The sequence below is a fragment of the Triticum dicoccoides genome, chromosome 2B, assembly GCF_002162155.2.
Source record: "Triticum dicoccoides isolate Atlit2015 ecotype Zavitan chromosome 2B, WEW_v2.0, whole genome shotgun sequence".
Taxonomy (NCBI): Eukaryota; Viridiplantae; Streptophyta; class Magnoliopsida; order Poales; family Poaceae; genus Triticum; species Triticum dicoccoides.
The window spans coordinates 660,946,356-660,955,466 of record NC_041383.1 but is presented as its reverse complement, the minus strand read 5'-3'; the positions used below and the strand labels follow the sequence as shown (position 1 = coordinate 660,955,466).

General features: G+C 44.4%; 1 pseudogene; it reads left to right on the top strand.

Moving 5' to 3' along the window:
* The first annotated feature begins 6,766 nt into the window (after nucleotides 1-6,766).
* LOC119361113 lies at nucleotides 6,767-8,278 on the top strand (annotated as a pseudogene).
* The last annotated feature ends 833 nt before the right edge of the window (nucleotides 8,279-9,111 follow it).

Sequence of the window (9,111 nt, the reverse complement as noted above, 5' to 3'; positions counted from 1 at the left end):
AAATCACGAGTCTGATTTATAAATATTATATACACCATTGCATCAATATGGACAGGTCAATCAGGGGCATATTTATATCTTGTTCCAACGCACGTTCAATTATCTAGCAAAGTTTAGTTTTGTCTTGTACATGACTCTACCCATCACTTATGTGTTGCAAACCCAACATCATCTCCACTAAGAGACGGCTCAGATGATGTGTTTGTCATGGTGGTAAAGTGAAAATTTGTAGTTTGTCTTGTACATGTATGTTTTGAGAACTTGCGAACAAAATTTAGGGAAAAGAACGAGTACATCAGTTGAGCTAGTACTGTTCTTAAATCTTAAATCACATATCTGAGCTCTATTTTGATCATCTATCAGAATCTTAAGCCTACAAGAAAAATAGCCAGTGTTTTTCCTGCTAGTAATCTTCGAATGTTTGTGCTTAAAGATGACTTTAGTAGTTCCTGCTTTGTGAGCCAACTGGCATAGGTAGTTCATGCTTAGAGTATTATTCTCTCGCTAGATAAGATATGATCTGAAGTGGTCCATATCATCGCTTAACTTGCTATATTGCTTCAAGTATTATTTTTAAATGTGCCCATGAGCAAGATCACCTCTTGTTCACCTCATGTTGCTTATTTGTTTAGTCTTCTTTTCTTGCTAGGTAAGTATTGTTGCTTCTATTTAGTCTTATTTTCTCGCTAGATAATGGATAATAGGAATGTTGCTAGATTATGAGGAGGAGAAGGAGGAGGAGATGATTTTTGTTGTCTTTCCAACATTATATTGTATATCTTTTAGGAGAGAAAAGATTCCATACAACGTATCTATTTTTACCAGAGCTAAATATATCTGAGAAATATTTGGATAGTCACCCTCAAGGGTGTCTTGATACTTTTGGGGATTAGGATGGAATCCCACATTTCCAAGCTATATGCGACCATCTTAGATCCAAACAACTTCTGCAAAATTCAAGAGGAGTTAACATTGAAGAGAAAGTAGAGATGTTTACGTACATGCTTTACAGGAATACGAGTCATCGTACATTTGACTCATAGATTTCAGCATAGTCCGGAAACAGTGCATATACATATGAACGGATGCTTCAATGCTATCACATCATTGACCTTTGACCTTATGATGCACAATTCACTAGATACTCATTAATTTAGCAATTTCTATCCTCGTAGCATAACACAGATAGTAATCATAGCTCGTGAAAGTGCCATTTTGCTCCTAGGTGCAACTGCACCAGTTGTACCTAGGTGAATAGTAAATTGCAAACAATATCAATTTTTTAAATATAAAAACTTTTCCATACAAAAAATCTAGAGTGTTCTCCTTAGATATAAATTTTGGTGAAGAGACCGCATTTGTGATGCTTTAGGTAAAAAAAAGTTAACCCAAATGCTTTAAAAATAACCTTTTTCAAAGTAAAAAAAATTCTGAGCAAAATTTTGCACGGGAGTAGGGCATTCAGACGTGCATCTTGTATCTTTTTCTTCCATTTTTTACTGTTATATCGGATTTTCCTGTTCATCCTGGTGCATATGCAACTCGGGAGCAACTCGATGTCCCCACAGCTTGGTACTATTTGGTATTGAAATCTGCATGGGCTTCCATGTATTTACAGTCAAGTACCCCCTCTGTCCCAAATAAGAGACTCAACTTTGTACTATTTTGGGACGGAGGCTGTGCAAACACCCCAAAGTTTCTAGCTCAGTAAAGTGAAGTTCGATATCATCTACAAGATAAAGGCCAAGGTGGTTCTCGCCCAAAGAACCTGAAATAACATTTCAATGTAAGGCATGTCCGTTAACGGAACCATATGGAGCGTGCAGTTGGTGTCTAGAAGATGTGATTCCCAGTTTTAAATGTCGGCACGCATTGCCCAATTGATACTCAAGTGAAAATTCTTATGGCAGCAATTGTATTTCACAACGTAATACGGAGTCAGAGAGCTGATGAAGAATGGTTATATACACAACAAATGCAAATTGACCCTCTTAAATTGTCTCTCCCTGATGGAAATTACAACATCAATCTTGAGTTTATATATGTTTTGAGTCTAGACTGGTAATAGTAATTAGCAACAGAAGTTATGTTCTCAAATATTAACTTCTACTCCAAGCACACGAATGGTTTTATTTATATGCACTTTATTAATTAGTAGCATTGTCTTCATTCTTTACAACAACACCGGTATTCCATGATACATTATACTTTTCAGTGCAGGATCTATATGGAACCCCATGACAACTTTATGCAATTACCGCTTCTAATTGGTTCTAGTTCCTGCAAGCAATTTGATCCATTAAGGTTCTAAGATGTTTCTTCCAAATAACCTTGCAAGATTTTCCATAAGAACTATAAAAAGAGGGATATTCCAAACAAACCAAATGGATGGTTGTTTGCCAACTTGCCATCACAAGCTTTTGTTTACAACCTATCACGTTGGGCTTTCATGTGCCGATTTCTCACGTTTACATTGATATTAGCTATTATTTGTTGGGACCTTGAATTAATAGCTCTCATTTGTTATGGTAAAGAAAATAGAATAGCTCACATTTGTTATGGTATACATCGCGATGTTCATTGTGATGTGAATAAAGATGGTTTCATGGAAGTAGATCAACTAACATCATGTGTTTTATATCAAGTGTTGATCAACAATTTTTTTCAGCAATCAGGTCATACCAAGCTAACTTCCCAGTTTAGTTCACCTTCCCAGTTACAAGTGGATTATTTTCTCTTATCCAAACGTTGGTTTACAACCCAAAAAGATGTCCCTTGTAAAATACCGTGGTATCCTCGACGAGCAAGTGAAATACACTAGTATTATTTTTACGTGTGTAACATTTTACATGGCTTCCAATCAAGGCCTTGATGGAAAATGTAACCGATGTCTCTGAATTCATTAGTGACCGCCCGATCGACAAATTGTGAAAAACTTAGTACTCATTGTTCCACAAGCAAAAAGGGATTTGTCGTTTTTCTTGTAGAACATAGTCATGGCATCACAGAGTGTGGGGTGCGCAGTGCTAGGAGTCGAAGGCCACTGGCCGAACCCATCGATGCATACGAAAAGGAGCTCATCGACCAACACCCATATCCCCCGTCAGCATCGGAAGATAGAGTAAATTGGTAGTGGTTCTTAATTATGTTGTTTAAGCTTCATTCCTAATGCCTCCAAATCCAAAAGTTTCATGACACATTGGTACCTTGTTGGATTTCTCCCACCAGTCAGTTGCATCAAAATATTGTGAACAAATGCGACAATGGAGACACACAACTTTAATTGAGGATACAAACAACACCCTCTATTACATTATTTCTTCCCAACTAACATCTCACAGGTGTAGTTTCACGTTGTTAAAAACCTCGAGCCCCTAGTGTGCTTATATATACACAAAACACCTCGGAACCAGACTCAACAAGACAAGAACATGCATAGGGTAAATGACTCAAACCTACCTCCTCGTATGATAGTCGGGCATGATAATGCACCAATCCAAAGGCCATATGAACACTTGCCACCTCTTGTAATCCCTCGAATCCTGACTTGTTTAAGATTCATGACTTGTCGACATAACTCAATGCATTGACCGAGACAACCCGAATACTCCAGCTCCCTTGTTACATACCGTTTGATGATCACATGAGCTCACGTAGAGATATGACCTCATTCAACATACTTGACTTCATTAATTACCATTCCACTACTTCTCATGCTTGATTTCTCGCGGAGACACATATACAACCACAAGCCATATTTTTTCCACACACGTTTTCCCCATAGTAATACACCTCACTGGATAGTGGTTCGACCGTGATACGCTTCAACTGCATTGGAACCACATATCCGAATGCACTTGGATATGAACACTTGACATGACATCGACTAGATGAGCTAGTATGCATGCACATGACTCCTTGATTTATGTAATTCCACACAAAAACAATCTTGGCACACTCCCACCGATGAGGCTTGCGCCCCACTGATGACATCATTCTTGCCATCTTTGTCTTGTCAATCTACCGAACAGTGACGGACCACCTCAAATGCTTGTAGGGGTTGCCTCTATGCTGGAAGCATGGATTTAAACCTTAAAACCTTCTTGCGATACAAAATATTAGTTTTCTCTCATGGACCGGTCACACCAAAAAATCACCATCACACACAAATGCACAACTTTATGTATGGATGACTATGCAACACCCTTTATTTAACCAAGCACAATAGATAAGCGGGGGCAATCAATTTATTTCATCATCGATATGGAATTACTTATAAATCTTTTGGCCCCATCTACTTCACATTAGTTTGGGGAAATTTTGTTTTTGCCACTATAGTTTTTGCCAATTTTCTTTATTCCTCTCTAGATTTTGAAATTTCACTTTTGGCACTCTTAGCTTTTGACAATTATCACAGTTGCTATTTCATGGCAAAAGCAAAATAATTTTATTTCACTTTTCCCACTCTTAGCTTTTGAGAATGTACGCGACTAATTTTTTCGATTTTGCCATGAAATGGAAATTTTGGTAATTGTCAAAAGCTAAGAGTAGCAAAAGAGAAATGTCAAAACATAGAGTGGCATAAGGAAAATTGGCAAAAGCTAGAGTGGAAAAAACAAAATTTCCCCCATTAGTTTTGTTGCTTAGAAGAAGAAAACTTCATGGTTATACAAGTTAAAAACAACAGAACAACAAAACAATAGAACAACTGAACAACAAGCGGCCGCAGCTTTCTTCACCACCGTAGTTTCCTTCGCCGCTTCTGCGGCTGCGTGCCTCGTCTGGCGCATGGGTTGCACCTGGGCCTCTTGCCGTTGCGTGGCCTTGCCGGGCCGGACTGGCTCGCCAGAACCGGCCCGTCGCAGGACACGTTTCTTCTTTGTGGCCGATGACTCGTCCATGTTTGACCCCTCCTCGACCGACTCCTCGGCCACCCCCTCAGCAAGGGGAACCCCGGCGCAGGCGCCGCTGGGCTCCCCAGAAGACCCCGTCCACTCGACAAACTTCTTCTCTTATTCGGTCTCTTCGACCTCGTCCTCCACGGTGCCAAGGCTGCTAGCCTCCTCGGCAAGTGTTGCCTCCTCCGCCCTGGCAACATTGTACGCCACCTATTCTGCGGTGGTACGGTGGATGAGCTGCGACTCGGCATAGACGTACGTCTCCGACAGGTTGTTGAAGAACTTCTGCACCAGCTCCGCCTTTGGCTCGACCCAGGTCGAATCGAGGCCATGCGCATTGAACACCGACATCATGGTGATGATGGCAGTTAGGCAAGAGTTGTTGCTCAACGGGACCACGCCCGCTGGCAACTTGAACAGATTATCAACCTTGCCAGTCTTGGCGGCCTTGTCGGACTTCTCGGCCTTGCCGGTCTCGTCAACCTTGAGCTGAAAAATCCTCTGGCAGAGATGCGCATGTTGTATCACCGTGAAGTTATAATTTAGGCCAGGGCGAAGCCTCATGATGTCGGCCGCGTTCTTGAAGTCCTAGGCCGGCCTCCCCTTATTGTGCAGAGGAGCAATACGGCGGCGGATGAAATCGTCCCCAATCATCTCGAGCGTAAGCCCAGCCGAGGTAAGGCGATGGATCTTGGTGGTGGCGACCGTGAGCTTCTCGTCATCGGCGTTGAGTTAGCCCCAGTCATTGTCGCGGACCGGCGGCCTCCGACGGACCTGGCAGAACTCACGCGGATCCTTCTCCTCGATCCAGCACCACCGCCACCGCCATTCATCCCACTTATCCTTTGTGGAATCATCCGGGTACGTACTCTTGCTCAACGCCCTTGGGATCCAAGTGACGCAGCCGGATATGGCCTCCCTTGCCTGGATGCGAGGGATGAAGTAGTGGCGGAAGAGCACTGTGTTGGGGTGCACCCCGGTGAAGCCCTCGCAAAGGTGGGTGAAGAAGGCCATGCACGCCACGACATTCAGCGTGAAATCCAGAAGATGGAAGCCGTAGGTGTGCATGATGTCGTTGAAGAAATCAGAGAAAGGGGGAAAGAGCCCGCAGGAGAAGTAATCGACGAAGAAAGGGTATTTGTCTGGACCTGGCTTGGCAAAGGGAGTGGAGATGATGACCGTGGCAGGATGCCCCGATGTCTCTCTCCCCCACAGACACTTTAATTTTTCCCTGAGGGTGACCATGTTGACCGTTGAGACAAAGAGGACATGCTTCTTCCGCAGCTTCACCAGCTCACTCTCTGGCACCTCCTTCCCCTCGGCGGCCTTGGCCGCCCCCTTGCCCTTGCTTGCCTTGGGCGCCATGGCAGATGAGGAGGGGTGAGGGGTCAAGAAGTAATAGAAGCGCGGTGGAGCTCTGGTTTGCGCTTGAGGAAGAAGAGGCTAGATTGGGAAGGCGTAGAGGGTAAATGAGTAGCACCCCTGCAGATTCCTCTTTATATAGGGAAGGCGCGCGCCGCCTCTTTAAGAGGTGACGCAGGCGTGCTGCGGCCGTTCCACGCATGACCCCCACGTCACACACTCAATGAGGATCGTGGGGAAGCGCAACTGGCAAGAAGTTTACATCGGTTAAACTCTACCACGCGTGCCCGCACACTGTTCTGGGCCTGGACCAACAACGCTCCGCGCTTATGTGTGGCCTAGGCCCGGGGGCTCCTATCGGTGTATAAAAGTATGGGCTCTTCTGTACCCCTTACTTGTGCACGGGTAGTCGTAGCCACGCCTACGGCAGGGCTTGGCAGAGCAATAGAAGGACAAGATACAAGTGCACCAAGAGAAGATTCAAGACAGTAAACAAGGAACAAAAGATGGGCTGGGCCTCCCCCGGCTACACCCTTGCCGGGGCAGCCTATGTAGCCCAGCAAGGTCCTTACTGGGGCAACCCGCAAAGCACCAGCAAGGCCATCACCCTTGAGGCTGAGAGATCTGACATCATCGACAATGTCAAAGCCAAGGCTCGGGTGCGCATGCATAGTGACGTGCAGATCTTTGTGAATATTGATAGCCCGCGGGTCCACGTAGAGACCAGAAGACGAAGACCCCCGGCAAGACCGTACCCTTGCCAGGGAAGACTACGAGGGCCCGACAAGACCCTTGCCGGGGACAATTGCGGGGCCACAGCCAGGCCCGCACCCGACGAGGTTTTCGCCACCTCACGCCCATTCCAGCGTGACGGCCAGCTTGCCAGCTAGGCAGACGCCTATGTGGCGGCATGCATATCTTAGTGGAGGCTCTACCACCACGTCAACACAGCAGCTGGCCAGCCAGCCTAGCGTTGCATGCCTCGTCAGCCTGGACGTGTGTCAAGCCAAGGAGAGACGGCGACAGACGGGACAGGCTCCTGTTACCACCCCTGATAAAGTTAGAGGGCACATAGGCAGCACATTAAATGCTTTTGTCCTATGATGTCAGCGATAAGCATGTGTGCTATAGATACTTTCCACCTCCTGTGTGTCGCTGTGGCAACCCCTTTGACATATAAAAGGAGGCCCGAGGCTTACTGGGAGAGGATTCAGACTTTTTGGACTGGGCATGCACCACAACTAGTTCAAGAGCTCAAGAACACAGAATATACACACAAGTAGGACTAGGGTTTTACGCATGATTGGGGCTCGAACCTGGGTAAAACCCCCTCGATCTGATCACTAGACCTGCTCTTTGCACAATTCCTTGCCCCGCCAACCGTAGAAGGGATCCTCGTGTTCCCATAGGTGTCGTTTCCCTGACACCTTTATTCACTCCCAAGCAATTATGTTAGTTTAGCTTGTGATGTTAAATGTTGGTACAAACTATAGGCAATCATTTTTTCTCATTTATAGTATAATCAACCAAGATTTCAAGTGATCAAATCAGATCAACTACAAACTTGATATGATCTTGCATTGTCGCTGACTTGTATAATTCATGATCTATGTAGGTACCCTAACCTCAAGAGTGTCAGGGAGTTGATCTACAAGAGAGGTTACAGAAAGCTCAACAAGAAAGGATCCCTCTGACCAACAACAAAGTCATCGAGGAGGTTTGTTTCTTAAACCATAGGCCCTGCGCCTGTCTATGGTGCATATCCATGCTAAGTTGAATCATTGCCATTTCCGTGTCCTTACTAGGATTTGGGGAAGCACGACATCATCTGCATTGAGGACCTTGTGCACAAGATCTTGACCATTGGCCCACACTTCAAGGAGGCCAACAACTTCCTATGGCCATTCAAGCTTAAGGCACCACTTGGTGGCCTGAAGAAGAAGAGGAACCACTACGTTGAGGGTGGTGACGTTGGCAACCATGAGAACTACAACCGGCTTGTTAGAAGGATGAACTAGGTTGAATGAGCTACTTGATAATACCCTGTGTTGGAAGGATAAACTTGTTTCACATTAGGAAGCAGATGATGAATATGCATGCATTTTTTGTATTGAGAACTAGACATGTTTGGCTGAAATCTCACATTTCCCCTAGAAGTAATGAGTTTTTTCAATTTGTTTTTACCGTGGTCTCAAACATGCTTTTGGTTTCTGTCCTCTACTATTTTATTTGGTCTTATATTGGCTAAGTTTCCGTGCCCTTTTGCCACATTTGAGCTATAGGCACACAATTCTTGTACTCCATCCTTCCCAAAATCTGGCCGATTAACGATTTCCTCAACAATACCCAAAATATAAGGTGCGCTTTGACTTTTTTGATTTTAATCACACAACTGACTATGGCTTTCACTCATTGTATGTCCACTAAATTAGTATAAATATACATGAAAAAAACTGTTTTGCAAGGATGTTATCAGCTATACATGTTCAATCCATGCATTTTTTATATGTATTGATGGTAAGTTATGCATCAAAGATCGTGTAAAGTCAAGCAAGGCTTACATTTTGGGAAGCGGGAGTATACTAGACGCAATCGTTCTCCTAATTTGTTCTGTATACATGAGTCAGTTGTACTACTATTACTGTGTATACAAGCGCAAAAGGGATTTCTTACTGTTCTTGTAGAGCAGAGCCAGAACTCCATTCAAGAAGGCACTGTTCCACAAGCGCATAAGAAAGGTCTTGCTTTTCTTCTTGGGCAAAGGAGTCTGTGCATCTCGAGTGCGGGTTGCCCATCGATGCATGGGGAGAGGAGCTCATCGACCAAGATGGCACTTGTGAGACCCCGATCT